General features: G+C 42.0%; 1 long non-coding RNA gene across 2 annotated transcripts in view; it reads left to right on the forward strand.

Annotated features, from left to right (window-relative positions):
* The window catches only part of LOC107035052 (uncharacterized), a 50,813-nt gene extending 34,826 nt beyond the window's left edge, over positions 1-15,987 (forward strand). For both annotated transcript variants that reach the window (XR_012077027.1, XR_004191489.2), the window contains 3 exons: positions 2,619-2,869; positions 7,426-7,474; positions 14,505-15,987. This is a non-coding gene — a long non-coding RNA (uncharacterized lncRNA). The remainder of the gene's footprint in view (positions 1-2,618; positions 2,870-7,425; positions 7,475-14,504) is intronic.
* Positions 15,988-21,962: the final 5,975 nt, after the last annotated feature.

Raw genomic sequence — 21,962 nt, forward strand, 5'->3', positions numbered from 1 at the left:
AGTAGGGTGGAGAGTGAATGTGCTGGCTTCTTTGGCCAGAGGCTGAATGGCGATTGGGACAGCGTGTCTGGGGGTCCCCTGTGTCAGCTCTAATAATACAACAGCGCCAGTGATCTCACCAGTAAAAGTGAGTTTATTTGGTAGTGGCCAGAGGAATTGCAATTCAGGATACCGAATTATGGCGGACCATAGGCAAATCCAAGGAACAAAGAAGGGAAACTAGCTCTTACAGGGAAAAGGAGAGAGTTGGGTGGGGCTGTAATAACTAAGGAGCCATTGGAGGAAGCTGGGAGTCCAAAGTAGGAGGCTTCTCATTGGTTGAGCTGCTGGAGTCTCCAACTGGCCAGCTGTCCTTCAGGGAGAGAAGTTACCTTCCTGCTGCTGGATAGTGAAGTAGGCAGCACTTTGTGGGAGAGATGTAGCCGTAGTCTCTTCCTGTTTGGGGTAACTGAGGATGCATGGTGGGCGTCAGAGCTCCTCCTGCAGGCCTGAACTGACTCTGACTTTAGCTGAGTTTTCTTTAATCCACATAGGCGTGTTTCCTTTTTTTCAGGAATTGACATAAGGAGACCTTAGGGGAAAAAAATTAAACCTTTTAATTGTGACGTTTAACACTCATACAGAAAAAGGCAGTTTAACGTGTTGTTTTAAAGTTAATACCCAAGTCAAGAAGTATAATATTGCAAATTCTGCCCCCCAGCATCTCCTGAGCTCCTAGAGATAACCAGTATTGGAGCTTCTATGGGAATCACTTCTACACTTTTTAAAATAAATATTTAGCAACCAAATGTGCATCTGTATAGAATATAGTCTAATTTTATGTGTTTGAGCTTCATACATGGAATTAACGCCTGGTTCTTTTGTGTCTGGCTTCTTTTGCTCAATCTCACGTTTGTAAGAGTCATCTAGGCTTTATGCAGTTGTGGTTCATACTTATTACAGCACATTTTTATCTACCCATGTACTGTTGATGAACATTCCAGTTATTTCTAGCTTGGGGATGTCGATAATGAAGCTGCTGGGGGAGCATTCTTGTGCATACACATAGGGAGCATGAGAATTTGCTCAGCCTGCCTAGTTGATGTCAAACAACTTAATTTGAATACATCTTGAATCAAGTCCTAGGTTTAATTGCAAAATGAGCAAGCTTTGTTACTTGTTCCTTCAGGAAACACAAACCAAACTTCTATGGTGGGAATAGAAAATATGTGACACAGGCTGCCTCTCCTACCTCCTGTGCTCAGGGCAGACATTACTAGTTCATAAGGATATCCTTTCCTGTTAAGTCTGGGTGTGGCTTCAAATTGTTTGCAACACGGTCCTCAAGGCAGCCACTGCTAAGGATCAGAGATGAGGGGGGCGTGATGGTTAATTTTCTGTGTCAGCTTGGTTAGGCCACAGTACCAGATATTTGGTCAAACATATTCAAGACATTTCTCTGAAGGCATTATTTTATTTGAGATTAACAGTTAAATCAGTAGACTTTAGTCAAGTGAATAACCCTTCATAATGTGGATGGGTGTCCACTAATGAGTCGAAGACCTTAATAGAAAAAAGACTGAAAAGAAAGAGGGAATTCTGCCACCAGGCTGCCTTTGAACTCAAACTGCACGTCTTCCCTGGGTCTCCAGCCTATGACCTACTCCCCCTGCAGATTTTGGAATTGCCAGCCTCCACAATCCTGTCAGCCAATTCCTTACCATCTCTCTCTATGTATAGACACACATCTTTTGGGCTCTCTCTGGATAACACTTGACTAATAACAGGTGGCATACTATTTGCATAGGACTGTCTGGCGACGCAAGAACAGAGAGCCTCTTGAGCTAATTTAAGGAAAAGAGATTTTCTGTTGATAGAGTGGAACCTCTTAGAATCAAATCCAGAAAGTACTTTTAATATTCAGTACTATCCTCCTCAATACCAATCCATTATAATGCTTTTATAGCTGAGATATTTTCCAAAATAAAACTGCGGTGGGTGTGCATACAGTTTCTCCCCAGTTTCTGAGGGTCATCAGTTGCTGTCAGCCGATGAGATCCAGAGCAAAGAAGCTACTCTGTTCTTAACACACAGTACTGGGCTGCTTCCAGCCAGTGAGCTGAGTTGAATGTGTTTTGCCGTGTATGTTGTTTATTCTGCTCTGGTTCCCTTTCTGCCATTGCTTTTGTGTCCTGGAAGTCAGTATGACCCAGCTTGATTGACCAAAGGAGCATAGGTGATAATACTGGACCGACTGTAAATCAAAGGCAGAGTATCGTGCTGAATGTTAGAATACGGGTTTTCCAGAGGCTCTCGATCCTCCAAGGCATTGGCTCTAGCAGAGGGTCTAGCTTAGCGGGCCAGCGGGGATCGGTGGGAGTCCTCTGACGTTGTGTAGGGCCTCATACAGGCCAGTGCCGCTCAGAAGGATTGACCAACAGGAGCCGGAAGAAATTATGGTGGGAGAATGGATGAGTGATTGCCAGTGTGCAAACCTGGGTCATGTCTCTATGAGGACTGTGCCAGTGTGGGCTCCTACAGTCTGCTACTAAAGAGAGTGGGTGTGACGGCCAGGCCTCTGCTCCGTGTCTCTGTCTGTGACTGTGCTCTGCTTCTCTGCCACATTCTCCCCACTGCAGGTCAGCCCCTCTGCCAGGTGCATGCTCCCTGCAGCCCCATCACTCAGGCTCGGTTTGGCTTTGGGTGACTGTAGGAGGTGGTGTGGATGTCCTGCCCAGATTCCCGGGCCCACCTTGGAGTTCACATGTGATGGTGGAAGATGACCTCCCAGAGACTGATGACTCCCCACCTGAAGCATCCACATCTCTGCACTTCTCCTGCACCAGTGGGCTTGCCAGGCAGCAGGCATGTGCAGTCCCACCCAGTGGAGGTGAGGAATCACTAAATTCCCAGCTTCCGGGTCTTCCAGTGGACCAATTCCGAGGCACGTCTCACTGGTTTCTCAGAGGGTTCCAAAGAGGGAGTAAGCCACAGTTTCCCAAGGCGGTCACCTGCTCGTGAATGTACATTTCATTGGCTTTTCTTCTTTCTCTGTCTCCCTTTCCCCACCCGAACTTGCGCTGCCTGCACCCAAATAAACTTCCTGCACCCAAGTTTTTGTCACAAGGTCAGATTTTTGGAGGTCAGTTCTATATGATCTTCCAGCGGCCACACTTTCTGATTCCTAGTTTTTATGATTCTAAGTACAAAATTCTGTGAGGAAATCTGACTTGTCTAGATTAAGGGTCTCATGTTCATCCCTGGTCCACTTAGTTATGCTGCTGGTGGGGAGGTGGACCTTAGTGTTATTTGGGACACAATTGACATTTTAGCACACCTGGCTTCTTTATGCCAGGTGTTGTTCTGAGTAATGAAGCACAGAGAGAACAAGACCCAACTCCTGCCTTTAAGGAGTTCTAGTTGGGAGGAAAACATAAATAATACTTACGTTACAAAATGCTAAGTTCTGTAACAGCGGGATGTACAAGTGTTAGGGGAGGAAAATAGCCATAGGTGGGGCATTGAAGGGTGGGTAGAAGCCCACCAGAAGAAAGGGTGCAGAGAGGACTTTCCAGGCAGAGGACACAACGTTGGCAAAGGTACTGCGAAATGAGAGAACACAAACCACTCCTTGGCTGCCTGGCTTTGTCAGCGCCTTCTCTTTGTGTTTTGTTTTCTCCCAAGAAGCAACAGTGAGGCACCGTGAAAGAATCTTAGATACTCTGGGCTCAAGCCTCCCATTATTTTCCACATCTGTGGGGAAGGTGTCCGCATGTTCTGAAGTCAGAGAAAATAGTACTTTGCAGTAAATGGAGAAAAGGTTTAGAGGAGGTTAGAAAATGGAAAATTGGAGCACAAGTCAGTGATAAGAAGTCAGTTCATATGGCATGTAGCAATTGCTCCTGGAGTCAGCAGGAGTAATGCTTATAATCAGGATAAGCTAATGCTTTGGATGATTTCCTGTGATTCTTTTGTTTCTGGGAAGCCAGATTACCCCTGTCTTCTGCAGAGACCTGAGACTTGGGATGACATTCAAATTATTTAACCAGTGGATAGTAGCTACCTGACCAACTGGTGGCTACTGGGATGGCCAGACCCAGTGTATATATAGGCTGAACTTCAGCCCTGTCTTAGGGACTAGTAAACCCAGCGTTTGTTTTACAGAGAAGGTTGAAGGGCTTACCTGAGACCATGCGGTGGCAGGGCAAGGAGTGGAACCCAAGTCTGCTGTGTTCACCCTCTAAACCTCTCCACTGCAGCCCATGGCCTCAAAGCCCTGGTAAGGCAAGCGGGGCGCCCTGGTGGTTTCCCATAGACTCAACTCACACCCAAGGCTGCCCATGGGGAGGATATCTGAAGCTTTTGTACCTTCACTTTGAGAATTACAGCTCTTACCTTGTTCATGAGTAACACGCTGAAAATTTTTTATCCACTAGTTATATTAGCAGGTGTAACTTATTTGCAAATAAAATATATTAATAATGTATTATAAAGGATGCAGGAAAATAGTTTTAAAAAGTTGTCTATCAAGTGTACAAGATGTCACTATGATTTTCCTTAAATCAACCTGATTCTGACTCCAAGTCCCCATATCCTGGCAGGCTTGGGTGGAAGGTAACCACCTCCCTCTCTCCAATCCACAGACTGGGGCAGAAGTCTAGAGGTTTTATGCAGCATCAGGCCCTGCCTTAGCATCAACATTCACTTACTTAACAAATATTTCCTGGACACCTACTACATGCCATGGCCTGCTGTGGGAGCTGATAAGTAGTGATGTACAAAAGATGTTGAATCACTTCCCTCGGTTCCAGGCTGAGCAGGCACTTCTGTACCTCACCCAGGGCCCAGGAGGGGCTCTGGCGAGGCTGGGATCGGGACTCCCTGAGAGCCAGTGCAGCCCCTCCCCACAAGATGCTGCCCACCCGGGCTTCGCCAGGAGGCAGGGGGCACATCCCCTCTAGACAATTCTGCATTCTTTCCTGCCAAGAAATCTCCTCTTCCAGACTCATCACTTTCTCAGAGGCCCCACCCTCTGTCCTCCCTCTCTAGAACACCCTTCACAGTGCCTGAAAGTGTAAAACTTTTTTTTAAGAAAATAAATGTTATGTTTATTTCTTGTTATAGCATAAATATACCAGAATCCTTAGAAGAAAGTGACTTGTATTTAATCCAATCAAGTTTTTTTAGAATTGTGGTAAAAATCACATAACATAAAATGCACCATCTTAACCATTTTTTATTTGGAGTATAGCTGATGTACAATATTATGTAAGTTATGGGTGTACAATATAGTGATTCAGAATTTTTAAAGATTATACTCCATTTATAGTCATGATAAAATACTGGCTCTACTCCCTGTATTGTACAATATATCCTTTAGCTGTAACCATTTTCACACATTCAGTGGCAGTGAGTAGCAATGTGCAAACTTTGACCAGGAGAGGCTGCATCCAATGTTTTGCCTGGCCCAAATTTTCCAGACAAAGCACTACAAGTTTGCATGTCTGTTTGAAAGGAAGCAATTTAATATTTTAGTCAACCATCCTGCCACACAAACATCATAATGATCACACCAAGTAACTTGTCTACGTTGAACTTTTGATATCAAATTCCCAGTGTACACACTTGGTAAACACGAGTGTGTGTGGGTCGGTGAGTGGGTGGGTGGTTGTGCATGTGCGTGTCCTATGGCTGGGCCCTAGGAGACACTTGACAACCTCAGAGGTTCTTTCTGGTACCAGATCCCTGTCCATTCAGAGTCCTGCCCCTTTTCCCTGATCTCCTGAGTAGCCCTCGACCCCCACACCACCCCAACCTGATGCCAACCCTGGGTTCCACCTCTGTCAGCTAGCCTAGAAGGCCCCTGGTAAACCCATGCCAGGTAAGGTACTGTCTGATCAAGGCCTAAGGAGTATTTGGGGGCATCCATATTGTAACTGGAGACACTGGAAACTAAAAAGCTTCTAAGACACAAAGGAATGGATCTGTAAGGATGGAATTTCATTCATTATGGCAGGACAAGACTTTTGGATGGAGAAATAGTTTTGTGCTTCACTTTCTTAGAAGGATGAATCATATGATTTTCACATGTTCATCAGGCAATTTTTAAAAAAGATTTTGCAGCATTCTCTTACCTAGCAATCTTATCTCTGCAAATGGTATAAACTATTGCTGTTGTGCCAAGGACTCAGATTTCTGAGTCTCTCCTACCCCTTAACCCCTGTCATACCCTGAGTTCTGTATATCCAACTTCTTGCTGGGTAATTCCACCAGGATACACTCATGGAATCTCAAATTCAATGTGTATACAACCAAAGTTATCATTTCCCCCTTAAACCAAGCCCTTTTCCTGGTGTTTCTATTTCTGTTAATGGTATTATTTTCCCTGTCCTCCATGTTTACAATCTTCAAATGATCTCTAGGTTTTTTCCTTTTCCTTTGCTCCCCACATCTGGATAATTAGGACATTCTACACACTCGATCTCTTTAAGATCTCTCAAACCACTTTTTCCTTTCCATCCCCGCTGCTAGTCCTCTGGATCTAGTGCTCTTGAATTCTTGCTTGGACTATTGCAGTAGCCTCTAAGTTTCCTTCACAATGGTGTCGGGCCCGCCTACAATGATCTAGATCAATCTTCTTGGAAAAATTTTCCATCATGTTACTAGATAATGAGGTTTGTGTTTTATTCATTTTTTATATCTCAGAGTCTATTATATTACCTGCTACAGTACCTGCTACATAGTAGATAACTCAATAAAAGTTGGGTTAAATTTATGTTACTTTTCTACTTAAAAATTTTCAGTGGCTTTCCATTCCCTACTGAATGACGTTCCAGCCTGGCATTCAGAGCCCTCTGTGATAAGGTTACCATTTAGCTGAACTGCATGCTTTCTGCAAATCCTCTTTATATGCTCCTGCTTCACTATCTCTGCTGGTATTTTCTCTTCCATTTGGAATGCACACCTATTAAAACTCTAGTCATTCTTCTTTACTTTTTCTATATTTAGAAGTTTTAAATGACTTTTATGATTAAAAAGGTCTCAACATTTTAAGTGTACTAACTTTGAAGTATCTCATGATAAAATTTGAATTCTCCCCTTCTGAACTATTATGTAGATGTTTAAATTTATAGTTATGGGCATTTATTATATTATCATACTATTCTTTTTACATTTTTTATGTTTGAGATTGTCATAATAACATTTAAAGAATTAGTTACCACGTCTATATAAGAACATAAAAAAGTTTATAATGTTAGGTGAAAAAAGCATGGAGTAATTGTTAGTAATTGTTAGTGGTGTTCCTGAGCACTTCCTTGGAGTTAGGTGACCCTCAGACTTGCCTTGGTCAATTGAAAGTGAATGAAAATGATGTGTGTCACTTCCAGATGGAAGCCCCTTAACAGCCAGAGTAAGATTCAGCATATTTTCTCTCTCCTGCTACAGGATTGGTGATCTTCCTGACGGTCAAAGCTCCATCAGCCTGAACCCCTGAGTAAGTATCATATGGAGCAGAGGCCCTGCTGACCTGGGAGGGACATGTAGTGTAAATGGGAAATAAACCTTTGGTTTCCAAAGCCACTTGAGGTTGTTTGTTGCTGCTGGACAAGGTAACCCATTCTGACTGATAAAAAGCAGGAGGTAACTTCTGGCAGTATAGATAACTAGACACTCTGAAGGCCTTCCAACTACAAAATAACTGGATAACTTTTTAAATGAATTATTGGGCTTGTAAGTAGTTAAGGAATTGTCTAGAGACAGCTCTTATCCTCAAATATGAGCTGAAACCAGAACTGGGATCCAAGAGTGCTAAGAAAATAAGAAGCTTGGGTTGTCTTAAGGGCCAGTGCCATTAGTAGCAGTGAAAGAACTCTAAAGCATCAGAAGGTGGGGAAGCCATGAGTCTGAAACTCCTGCTTTAGGCCAGGACACTCCAAAAGGGGCGAAGTGTCTCAAATTGATGTTTTCCTTCTGCCTCCTAACCAAAGCAAATACAAATCCTCACAGTAGGAAAGCCATTAAGAGCCACCAAATTTGAGTTTAAATCCAAGGTCACCAGGCACAGAAGGAGGGAGTAAGTCAGGGGGAAAAAAAGCATCCAGCTCAGACTCCAAGAACTTTGGATATATATGTTTTCATTTATAAAAGTGTATAGAGCAGTTATTAACTGCTAGGAACTATTGTAAAGATTTTTTTTTCAAATTTTAACTTAGTTCTCAAAATGACTCTATGAAACAGGTACCATTGCTATTCCCATTTTATAAATTAAAAAGCTAAGACGCTGAGAGATTAAGTAATTTGTTCCAGGTCAACATTTCTTCAGTGACATTTGGATTCAGGCAGTTGATTCTAGAGTCTTCACCACTACATTTTGTTAACTTTCTAACATAGAATGTCTGCATATGACACATTTAAAGACATAAGGAGTGAAATACCAAAGATAAGCAAGCAACAAGAGATCATCATGGATGACCAGGTCGATTTGAAAAAGAATAAAAAAGAAACAAAAGCAAAATGGTTGAAAGTACACATTTCATAAACATGTTAAATATCTGAAGAAATAATTAGTGAATTGAAGAAGTAGCTGAAGAAAAGATCCAGAATGTAGCACAGGGGAAAAAAGGAAATGGAAAATACGTAAGAGAACTCTAAAGAGATGGAAGATAGAATGAGAAGTTCCAACATAAACTGAATTGGAGATTTGGAAGTAGAGGACAGAGAGAATGGAAGATACATGATATCTGAAGCAACAGTAGCTGGGAAATTCTCAGAACTGAAATACAGCATATCCCTAGCAGGATAAATTAAAAGGAAGTTTATGCTTCAGACATGCTGTAGGGAAACTGGAGAATGCCAAAGACATTGGGAAAATCTTCAAAGCAGCCTGAGAGAAAAGAAAGATCACTTGCAAGTGACTAATGATTAGACTCTCAGGCTGATCAAGAGTAAGAGTGGCCTCAAGGAGACGGTGGAATAACTAACTATTCAAAGTGTTGAAGGGAAATAACTAGTCCATTGCATATCCAGAAAAGCTACACTTCATGAATGAGAGCACAACAAAGTCATTTTCAGACAAAAAATTCTAAAGGAACTCACATCCATCTTTCAGGATTCATCTCAAATGCTATTTCTTCCATGGAATGCTGAATCCCGGTTGCATTTTATTTGAGCCTTTCTCATGACACTTACAAAATGCAGACATAGACTGAAGTTATATGTGCTTTTTTGTAACACCCTCTAGCCTCTGCCACTGCTCTTATCCTCTCTTATTAAGTGCCCCAGGAATTCTTTGGTGTCTAACTCACCTTAATTTTTTTTATAGTTCCTATCATGATACTTGCATGTAGTAGGTGCGTGGTAAGTATCTGTTCAAGTTTATTGGTCAGTCCTCTCCTGTGTGTTTCATAGACCATCAATTCCAAAAGATGCTCCCTTCCAAAGGGGTTTTATGACCAAACCCTTTTCAGGCATGCTGAGATCCACAGTTTAATTGGTTTAAGTCCACATTTCCTCAAATTATTTGTCCACAGAATAACTCCTTCCACTCTTTATGAATAAATATCCCAAGATACTGGTGTTTCTAAGAACATATGGAAAAATATTACTGAAGACACTGATTTATTTAAGTGTCCAAGGCCTAGAGTCAGCATCTTGGATCCAGGTTCTAGTCAAGGCTAACCACATAATTAGGTCTAAGTCATTTATCCTCAGGTTCCTTATTTGTGACATCATTAGCACCTGACCCCCCTTTTAACTGTAAAATTCTATGAATTAAAGGGCATTGCCTCTTATAGTCAATCAGTCATTCTGTATGTCTTCAGTTCCTTCCAGATGGCAGTGTGTAAAATGCTGGGCCTATACTGGTGAACAAGATTGGCACAGTCACCACTTCCATGGAGCTACCAGCTGAGAATGATTTTCCAGTGCTCACTGTTAGGACATGGCTCTTTGATTTCCAGAATCAAATTTCTTCTAGTTAAAAATGGGGAATTTACTGTTTCATTATTATGTATATCAGGTTGTGGAATAAGTCTAGAATCTAAACATATAGTCTAACTAGGCTGATGATTGTTACCCCTAAGAGCTCCATTGTAAGAACTGAAAATTGAACATGATCTCTTAGGTGTATCTAGTTTAAAAATTTTCATCTTTAAATTTCCTTGTAAAGTCTCAGTCCTCTGTAATTTAAAAAGCAATTTCTAATAATATGGCATCAACTGAGCACTGTTGTGTGTAGACACTGTTCTAAGCACTTTACAGTCCTTACAACAACCACAAGAGCCAAGTACTAACACTATTCCCACTTGATAGAGAGTAAGTAACTTGCACAAAGTCATACAGCTGGTGACGCTAGGCTTTGACCGCCAAGTAGTATGGATTTTCAGTCTGTGCTCTGAACCTCAATTCTAAATTGCCACTGTTCTTACAGTCAAATACTGTTCAGTAGATGTTTCTGCTGCAAATTTAAGGGTTAACATTTCTGAAGAGCTGAACAATCACATGGGATTTTTAAATGTCTAACTCTAGCCAGGTAGTATACTGTGGAGGTAATGAAAAATTAAATTTTTTCTTTTTTTTTTCGCTGAGCACTAGTCTTCATGGTTACTGATGTGCCAGAGAATATTGCAATAATAAGTTAACATGAAATTGGTGGTATAGTCTTAAACCTGACAGCTCCATGTGTCTGATACGTTTTCTGAAAGTAATTTTAAGATAAGACTCTGCTCTCAAGTCTAAAATACGTTATTCAAAGATTGCCAACACCATTATGTATTTATGTAATTGTATCAATTATATGGAGAAAAAAATGTGCTAGGAGTAGAAGAGTGTTTTAATCTTAAAATATTAAAATAACAAAAATTTAATCAACAAAATGCAACCCGTACAATGTCAGTGAGAATTCTTGGCATTTAGTTTTAGAAGTCATTTTGCATGGAAATGAATAAAATATAAACACAGTACTTTATCTAGGATATGACAAGAAACTTCAAGATTGTAGTGTGCATTAAGATAACATTCCAAACCTATCCTTTCAAGTTTTCAGCCAAGAATTTGTTTTTATAATTTCTTTGTAGTTGGCAAACAGCTAGACTCTACTTGAGAATATCAATTTTCATGCTTATGGTCCCAATCCCATTGTGTGCAACTGTTAACTCGCTATGTGACCTTGACTGAGTTACTCCCCCAACCCAACGCAAAAGAAGGAGCGGAATCTCTCAGGCCCCTTCCGGTTTTAAAATTCTGTGGTTCTAGCCTATAGATCATGACATAAACACCATAAAAAACGCTTGCTAGAAGAAAAGATTTTTAAAATTGGGTCTATTTAAACACTTCTAAAAATTGGGACTATTTAACCATTTTTAAGTGATCAGTCTTACAGTCAGCTGTACAGAGAATAAAAACCGTGGCAGCAGGACCTATGGGTGGTTTACTTGGTTTTGATGCTGGTTAGCAGCAGCTGTGCTGTTTCAAGTCACCAAGCACCTTCTGCAGTTCATGGAAACAGTCCATCCACGTGCTTCCTGGACTCCCCAACATGAATGGGGTCTGAGAGATTCTGGGCAGAAGCAGCAGTGATCCCAACCGCCATGGTCCATGAGATGGCCCTGAACACCCTCCGAGCCGCAGGAGGTGTGGACCCCGTGATCCACGGCTCAGATTCCCTCCTGGAAACTGCAGCGCTTGTGCCCCCAGCTGCAGGGAGTGTTGGCTGCTGCCGGTTCTTCAGCTGAGACCCTCTCTGGAGATAGCCTTTGGCTGGATAGAGCTGCTTTGCTCAAAGCCACACCCACTTCCGGAGCAGCCTACATTCCAGGGACTGCAGATTCTGTGAAGGGGCAGGTTAGACGGCTGTCCTCTTGGCCCAATGAGGTCCAACTCTGAAGGGCCACGCCAGTGCCAGAGCTCCTGCCTGTAGGGTGGCCTTTGCTGTGGCCGCTCACATTGCATCACAGTGCAGTTCCTCCCTCGGCCCACAGATGTCCCCCCTGAGCACACTCCACCAAAATCTCCGAGTTGGCTGCCAGGAATCTGAATCTGCCAGAGACCTACCGACCTGAGTCCGAATTGGATCTGCTTAACTCTGGATCTAGGAGTAAATGTCCTCTTCAGTAAAACGGTGGAATAACTACCTCATTGAATTGTTTATTATACGGACACTAGGAAGTGAATCCAAAGCACATAGTAAACTATTATTTGCAATAATTAGACACTTACATTTCCTCTATGTCAGGTGCTGGTTTACATAGTTTATCACATAAGAACCCCGTTAGGAAGATAATATACCTATTTTACAAATGAGAAAACTGAAGCCCAGAGAAGTTAAATAATTTATCCAATGGCCCAGAGCTAATAAAAGTCAAGAATTCAAACCCAGGCTGCTGGTCTGCAGAAAAAGCTTTCTTGGCTAAAAACTCTGCCGCTGAGAAAGGGAAATCGTTTAAATATTTGGCTGATGATAAATAAAAGCCCAGTAATGTCACCTGATTCCAGAAGTACCTTTAAAACAAAGCAGTTATAAAAGAAAAGGCTTTACAAAGTACTTCTGCACTTGATTGTTTATATTTTTGTGTTGCTAAAGATTATGTTTATTTTTGCTTCAAATCAACCCTTTTTCATCAAGAAAATGGATGAGACAGTTGGACAGTAGGGGACCTAATCTGATGTGACAGTGGTTGCTCCACAAGATAATGTATTTTTGCTATTTGTTTCTCTTTTAATGAAACATGTACTGAGTTTCTATTTTAATGAAATGTGCTAAGTACAAGGTCAAAGAATAAATAGAACAATGACATGTTTCACTATTAGGTAGTAATTTTGTGTACTAATAGAGTTTAGGTTATATCATATTTCCTACCATTTAAAATATCTCCCTCCCCTGGGTCATTATAATGGTAGTTCATTGTGACGGAGGAGAGGGACATTGTCACAAGGACCCCTGCTATGCCCCTCCTGACCCCTCATTGACAGTTTATACTTGTGTTCACTTCAGACTAGATGTCTGTTCACATCCAATGGAAGACATTTGTTTCACATTTCACTTCTAATCCGAAGGAATTTATACCATAATTTTTATCTTCGGGAATAATGTGTTAACAATGCTTGTCTGGATCCCTGTTTTACTTTTAAGGTCAGTGAAGTCTCTTTTTCTCTTTAAGGCACAAGTCTGTTAAAGTTTTTATGATTTGCAAACAAAGTGGTTTTTCATCTTCTGCTATTAGATAACTAAGGTATAAGAGAGTTCCTTCTACACCAAATAAATTAAACATCTAAATAATTTATAGCTCCAGGTACGTTGGCCAGACTAGCATAACTGAATAAAGTCAACAGATTAAATGTTCCCTTGGCAATCTGCAAGGGTATGAGATACAGCACCTGGGCTGCCCCGCTGGGTCTCATTATTAAATCACAGGCAAGAGCTCAGAATCCCAGGGTCCCAAGGGACAGGTAGGAGCAGACTTTGGAGGACAGAGCTTTTGCTTCCCCCAGGTATCATAGCAGCCATTATTCCTGATCTTAGAAAACTCATAGTACAATGGAGAGAGAGAGAAGGGCAGAGGGAGGGAGGAAGCGAGAGAGACAGAGAGGGGTGAGGGGGAGAGACTGCATGTTTCAATGAAGAAAGCCTCTAGTTACTTTTATGGCACTAAACTGGGAATTCATAAACATAACAGTGTATATTTGCAGAATCTCAGAGCAAAAATTAAAAAGAGTTAGGGAATATTTGTATATGGGACCACTATTTATCACTGTCAAGGGTCAGAACAAGAACTAGCTTCAAAAATAGACAATATTTCCCTCTTTCTACTTCCCCGGTTTTGACCAGCACCTGCTTTTGCCTGGAGAAGGAAGCTGATGGCAACAACAGAGAGACATCAGAGCTCAGAATTTAGGGAGTTATGTGTAATATCCAGTCCACTTCTTGTGAGGATTTGAAGTGCCAGAAACCAGTCATCTCATCCTTAACAAAGGGAATTTATTAGTCAAAATATGGTTTTAAATTTGCGCATTTAATGATGGGAGGGTTCAGATGATCAGTGAAAAGCTGAGGTGGGAGGCAGCAAATATATATTTAGTCAGTGGAAATCCTACTTTTAGATCCTATTCATTGCACCCAGTAGACAAACAGGGTCCTGTTTAAGAAAAATAAGTACCTCTCTCTCTTCTCAAAAGGTCTCAGGAAAATCTAAGTGCTAAAGGAAAATACGGAAGGTAGAACTATGCTTGTACTTCTAACTGTTGTTGGTGCAGTTTGTCTGGAGATGAATGGGATAGAAAAAAAGATTTAAAAAAAACCATCCCAGGTGTATTGTATACTGACACCTCTAGTGATTACCAGACTTCTGTGATAGACCTGTGATGGTCACTTTGGGGAGGGGTGAGAAGTGGAGGGAGAGAGGGTGAGAGTGGTGGGGTGATGGTTTCGAGTGCCTAACCTCCAAAGTATCTGAACTTTAGGTAAAACCATGACATCGGCTTCACTGCTGAATTTCACAGGATGCGCTAACCTTTACATTTTCCTTTAGGAGAAAAGGGTGGAAGAGAAGCTTCCCTTGCCTGGTTTCTGAATGTGGCCTTGAAAATGTCCACAGAACTATTGTTGTCTTGTTGAGTCTGCGGCCAGGAAGGCAGAAATCACTGCAGCAGAGCAGGTGTGAACGTCCGCCTACTTCAGAGGCAGCTCTCTTTGAAGCTGGAAAATCAAGGACGCTGGTACCTTCAAGGAAACAAGGATATAATTATCGCAACACCCAATTGGCCAGTGACCTTCCATTCCTCAGGCCGGCCCTACTCCCTTCGCTGGCACCAGCCCAGGTCCTCACAGACTGAGCTCAGACGGAGGAGCGACCCGCTCCCGCGCCCTTTGAAAGCGTTCTTAATCTCTTTCCACTGCGCGGGTCTTGCTGACATAAATCCGCCAGCCCAGGGGGCCTTTGAGCCCCCCACCGAGGGAGGCCCTTCAGGCCAAGTGGAGTCTGGGCAGCTAAGGCGCAGAATTTATGCTTCCTCTCACCTGCACCGTCTGTCTGTGGCCTCTACCCCAGTCTGTTTGTGAAGGTTTGAACATGACCTCCTAGCTCCCCGCCAAATCAGCCGGCATCATCACCTTGGCCACAGAGGCCGACTTCTCAAGGCCACTGGAAGCTAATAACAGGGACTCTCAACTTCGTTATTGTATTTGAAATGTTGAAAGCAGAAGCCTAATAAAATTAGTTCAGAAAAACAGAAAGAGCTATAAATTGTCATTTGAAAGGAGTAGCTAAAGACCTCAAAATACCAAGGGGCTATTTCTCAATTACAGCAATAATCCAGTATTTGGTTTCCTTCCCTTCACTGTGCAGAAGCCTTGGCTGTGTTCTCTTAGCACAGATGCGCGTCTGCTTCTATGATCAAGTGTCTAGAATCAAGAGTTACACAACAAACACTCCCTAGCCAAGTCCTTCACACACACACTCCCCACCCAGCTTTGGTCCTAAAGGGTCCACTGAACTGTACTAATTCTTTTTGACCACAAGGAATTTATCTTACATGATCACTAATCAATATTCGTCTCAAATTTACATTTTATTAATTGTTAGATTAGAGTCAAATTCTATTTCCTTCACTTCACAGAGACTACCAATGTTAAACTGATACCTTTAATGGAGAAACATCAGAAGCATTATTCCTCGTAAAATCAGAAGCAGACTAGGGACGTTTATATCACTGTTAACATGATACAGTGTTCTGGAAATTCTCGACCAGTGGTTCTCAACAGGTGGAAATTTTGCTTCCCAGGGGACATTGGACACTGTCTGGACCATTTTTGCTGGTCACAACTTTGGGGAACTACTGGTATCTACTGAGCAGAAGCCAGGGATGCTGCATCCTATGCTGCACTGGACAGCCCCACAACAAATGATCATCCAGCCCCAAATGTCAATAGTGCTGAGGCTGAAAACCCTTGTCCTGTACAACGCAACGAGACAGAAAACATAAGTGAGAGAAATAAAGTTTAGAAAATACCTAGTTTTCATCGTCATTAATTGCAAATAACATGTATAACCTAGAAAACAAACGAAAAACCAAATAAACATTATTAAAACATATACAGTAGTAAATATCAGCTGGATAAAGTGATTTCAATTATGTGAGAGACCAGTCTTTAAATTTTCCTATAGGTGTATTTATCTATCCTACGTTTTTTCCTGAGAACAAAAGAATTAGTTTATAAAAGAATACTCAAGAGGTATAAGAAGACTTTTTTATTTCAGAACTATGGAAGCAACTAAGAAATTTTAATAACCTTGCCTATGATACTGTAATACAAAACATTGTAGGAAACCCCAGTAGACATATCTGCCAAAACCATAAGTTGGAATTGAGGACTTTTTTAAAAGGTTGTCTAGAGCATCAAAAAATTGTTTGGAGGCAATGAATACACACACACAAACACATACACCCCTTTGGCCGATTAAAAATTTCCCTGGTGGTGTAAGTGAGGACAGTATTCAAATGCATCACTGGAAACCCAGATACTCTGTAACAGTGGATCATCATGGCTCAGCAGATCATATTGTCAGTAGATGTAAGCTTCCTGAGGGACGGGCCCATATCTTACTGATTTCTCCATCTCCATAATTGACACATACCAGGAACCAATGAAATAAAGAAAAATACGAGCAATGAAAGATGATCTTTGAATTCACTAGTCAAAAGTTAACTTACAACTCTAGTAATTGTGATTCAGAATCTAAGAACCCACATCTGAAAGTCTGAATAAATAGTCAACATTTTAATAGATGGTTTTGCCTCGTGTTATGAATATAAAATATACAGGGTGAGCCAACAGGAATCAGCCAGTGATGTTTCACTAAGAGCAGTAAACAAGTTTTAAGTGTTGAAGACTTGAAAGAAACTATAAAATGTCTATATGACATACCTACGTCTGTAAAAAATTTCCTTGATCTTTCAGTTCATCTTCGTGATAAGCCTTCACAGTTAGAGGGGAAGAGAGGGAGGAAAGAAACAAAGGAAGGCCAGGTAAAAAGTAACAATCAGAAAATAATCGAAGTCTTCACTTTATCCCTTCCATCTATTTTGACAGCCTCTCCCTAGAACCCTGAGGACTCTGGTCCTGAATGTTTAGTACGTGTATCCCATAGTTTCAAGGGATGAAAACCCACAATCCCATGTAATATAAGGTCATCTGAAATGCTGTGCTGGGACAGGTTCATGGTCCAGAAAGTCTCAGACAACTTCACCAGGGAACACGTTCCGGAAGTTCATTGCTCTCCTTGACATAAACGTGGAAGCTTAGGGATAAAAACAACTTAAATGTTACTGTTTATCGAGCACTTGCTTTATGCCAGACATCTTCCTAGACACTTTCCTAAGGAACTTTTCATATATTTTTCAGGCCAACCCTCACTACAGCCCTCATCTCCCGATAAGGAGACAGATGATATGGAGGTAACACTGGAGGGCCACCTAGAGATGAACTGGCAGAGCCAGGATGGGAATCCATACCTGTCAGCCTCCAAACCCAGGCTCATAAGTAGCACACAGCAGATGTCACCACAGCATCACAGTTCTCTCAATAACTCAGTCTTCATGGATTAGCCGTGAAGTCTTCAAGTCAGCAAGCATTTAGTGGGACACTATTAGCACATGAAGGGAGAGACGGAACATAAAGGAAGCACATGAAACAGTCCTCGACTAGAAGGATATACTGTCTTCTTAGACACACGTGATAAGAAACAGGCAGCAAAAAATGCCAACTGTACTGAGTGCTGAAGGAAAGTTAAACACATGTCAAACTGGATGGTATAGCCAACAAACATACAGATGGACAGGCAGCAGAAACATAAAGCACCGGATGGCATTGGTAGGCAAAGTCTCATTGAGGAGCTGAGATTTGATGGGACTCTCACAGGATTTGGACAGAGAGATGAAGCAGCAAAGGTTGTTCAGGTCAATCCCTGCCCTCCTGGGCTGATAGACCACATGGTGGCCAGGCTGCAGAGCACGGAGCAGAGCTTGGCCAAAAGACAGTACCCAGGGTGACAGCTTATCAGGACACATGAGCAGGTCTAGGGTGTGATGATCAAGTCTACATTCCTGTGATCAGTTTGACTGTTTGAGACATTAAGTCCTATTGCTTGTTTGTCATCTGCTGAGGAGTGAATCTCAGCTTTGCCACTTACCAGCTGTACGACATTGGGAAAATTACTTATCTTCTCTGTGCCTTGATGTCCTCACCTGTAAAGTGAGTCTGATCATCATACCCACCTCGCAGGATACCTGTGGATGAAATAGGTTAATCTATGTCACCTGCACGGCACGGAGCCTGGCATGTGCAGTTGCGATGGAAGGGTTGGCTGTCTACACTTCCTTTCGCATTTTCACCATTTCAGGCTCCAGAGTCACACTTTTGGGGTGTTGAGGTGGGGCAGGAGCAGAGAGGGAGGGTTTCACACAGCAATTCCTTCTCCTAATCACCTGAATTATTTTAAATGCCTCTTTTTGGATACTGTCCAGCTCCTGAATACCTTTCCTGTGTTCTCCAGAATGACAGAGAGAAACTTGTCAAGTTTGCTATAAGACTGCACCTTTATAACAGCTTTGGGTTCCAGCATCCATCCCTGGACTCTTTCCCATCAGCAGTACACTGGGCTGATGTCTAAGTGAGCAAGTCCCTTTCTTACGTTCAAACAGTTATGACTGCTAGCTTGGGGTCCTCCACCATTCTTTCCACATGATATGCATTATTTCAGCAGCCTCAGTAAGAAAAAGGATGAGGACAAGGAATCAAAAGAGAATGAATGGTAAAGAGGAAAAGAGTAGAAAAATAAAGTGAGAAAAGGAATTTCCTTGCACTTGGCTGTCACTTTTCTAGCATCTCAAAATGCTTGTTGCCACTACCCAAATTGGGAGAAGGCAAGGGAATAAATATTTATTGAAATCTGCTGTAAGCCAAGCACAGTCTCATGTATTTCAGACACTCAAAGATGTTAAATGTCTTTTTCGTATTCACTCAGCTTATTAAGTGGGAGAGCCCAGCTTTATTTCCAGCTCTAGGATTAATTCAATTCAATAAATATTGATGGAGCAGCTCAATAAGCCAGGCACTGTTCTAGGAACTGGGGATGCCACAGTGAAGAAAACAGACCAAAATCCCTGCCCTCGTGGAGCTCACAGTCCAGTGGGCAGACAGATGATAAACCAGATAAGCAAGTAAAACATAAAGTGCATTGAACGCAATGAGCATCACAGAGGAAAAAATAAAATGGGAGAGGAAGATAGGCTGGGGTGGGGAGGGGGCAATTTTAGAAAGAACGATCAGGGAAGGTGTTACTGAGACGGTGACAGTGGAGCAAAGATACAAAGAAATGCAGTGAGCCAGCTAGGTGTGCATCTGCGGGGAGAACCTTCCAGGCAGAGGGAAGGGCAAGAGCAGAGGCTTTGAGGCAGGAGTGTACCCGTGATGGTGAGGAGGGAGCCCAGGGTGGCAGGAGCGAGGTTAAGCAGGAGGACAGTGGGGGGAAATGCGGCAGGTAACGGGGCCAGAGCACCTATGTCTCAAAAAGCCCCGGTAAGGACCCTTTTAGGGAGCTGAAAAGGAGCTGGAGGTTTCTGACACTATCTTCCTTGTACACCTGAACAGCCTCATCTTCCTGATGTGTTAGAAATAGACTGACGTGATCAGGATAAAACAAGGGCGAACAAGAGAGGGGATATTGTAATACTCAGGAAAAAGACGATTATGGCTAAAAGGTGGCAATAAGAGTAGTACACTTTGGATATATTTTGAAGGTATAGCCAATAGGATTTCCCAGCAGATTGGACAGGGGTGTAAAACAAAAAGGCCAGGAGACAAGAAGGACCCAAGATTCTTGGGTCCAGCAAGCGATAGAATGGAGTTGTCGCTAAAGGAGCCGGAAGGAGGTTCAAGGTGACTGTTGAACATCAGGAGTGGATGGAGCAACCCAGGCTGCAGGTACAGATCTGTCTCAAAGCCCATGTTCTAGCTAATATCTTAAGAACTCAGAATTTGGGGATTTGTACTTGTTTATGAGAGTGAGAGGAATAGCTTTCCAGAAGTAACAAGAATGAAAAATCTGATTATAAAATCTCAAAAAAAAATTCACAGTTTGAGTTCTGACTTTTAAAGTCCTGATCCTCTCAAGCTTTTTCTGATTATCTGGGTCCTTCCCTACCCTGCCACCTCAAATAATATCTGTATATGCCTGAGTAGGTTCTGACCATCACTCCCAATGGGAATGAAAGTATCTTTCCACAGTAAACTTTGGAGAAACAGTGGTTCTCCATGTGTTGACACACTTTGAGGACCACCATGGACTCAGGCCCTCCTTCCTCCCTTCTGTTTCTTGGGCTACTGGCTGCCGTGGACCTCTTGGCCATTTCAGAGTTTTTCTAGGTTGACAAAGGAGGAGGATGGCAGGTCAACTTAATCATTCAAATAACCCTGTAGTACATCAGGCAATTCCTCAGAGTCCTTATCATTTGTGTTTTCTTATCTTGGTTATAAGTCAGGGTCACTGTGATTTTTTAAGATAGCATATGAAAAGAAGAGGCAATTGATCATTGTAGGAATAAAAGACTGAGGTAGACCCAAGAGCAGATGTCTTTTCTCATGAATGTAGGGAGTCTTATGTGCTGGCATCCTCACTGTTCATTGCTTGAGAGCTGGACATGAGATTTGGATTCAAAATTTATTGATCTCCTACCCAGCAGAGGTTAAGTGCTCCTGCCCCTGTTAATCTCGCTTAATCCTCACAACGCTGAGCGGCGGCATTACCTGATGCTACAGTGGGAAGAAATGAGGCTCAGAGAGTGAGCAACTCGCTCTAGGCCACTCCACCTGTGAGTGGCGAGGCCCCGCCTTCCAACCCAGGTCTTTAGGGGCTCTTCTTCCCATGCCACATTTTTTTTTTTTGCCTCATAATATGAGCAAGTAATGAAAGATTTAAATGCAAAACATAGTCTCTAAGCTCAGTGTTAGACAAAGACGAGTCTTCCCTTTAGAAAAGAAATGCCCACGTGGGAGAAATTTCACCTTTGAATAGGGGGATCACACACTCATCGGCCAGGAGAAAGTGAAAGACACGCTTTTATTCAATACCTAAAAGATGTGATAACCAAGACAGGAATTTTCTTTTTTCTATTTGCTCAGAAGAGTATCCGAATTCACAACCATAAGACACACACACAGTGTATGTTTGTGTTGTGAGAGAGGGACAGAGAGCGAACACTAATAAATGCTAACTCTGAGTAGATACTCTGTTAAGTGCTTCCCATATGTGATTTCTCTGAATCTTTCATCAATTCTGTGAGGCAATTCATCGATTCTGTGAGGCAAACACTATTATCTCCCCATTTTACAGATGAGGAAACTAGGGTCTCTCAGGTTAAGGTCTGTGTACATACTTGCACTACACAAAAGTTAGGAGACCTAGGATTCCAACCCAAATGGACCTGAGTAACTTCCCATTTCCTCTTTAGCCCAATGCACACCATTTGAAACCAGAACTCCAGTTGAAATGGCTACCCTCAAACTTCACTCTGGGGTATGTAAAGTGATGTGTTCTCAGGCTGACACCTTGGCAATTTTGATCCAATCATACAATAAACATATTCTTTTGCCTCAGCCATTTCATTTCTAGAAATCTTCCCTAAGGAAATAATCAGGTGCTTGTGTGCAAAGATTTATGTTCAAGTAAATTCTATACATTGTTATTTAACTTATTTATCATTAGGTTGTTAATACTAGGTTATTAGACTCTAATGTTTAAGAGGAACTAGGCTAGATCCATTTCCACATCCATACCGAAAAGATAAGAAGCCGTTAAATATCAAGATACACTTAAGTGAACACAAGCAGATCCTACCCCAATTGTGCAGTAAACATACAGAGTATGTAATATGGATTGAAAAAATACCAGAAGAGATACACTAAACTTTCTGAAAAGACGTGACCTTAT

The sequence above is a fragment of the Vicugna pacos genome, chromosome 10 (genome assembly GCF_048564905.1).
Source record: "Vicugna pacos chromosome 10, VicPac4, whole genome shotgun sequence".
NCBI lineage: Eukaryota > Metazoa > Chordata > Mammalia > Artiodactyla > Camelidae > Vicugna > Vicugna pacos.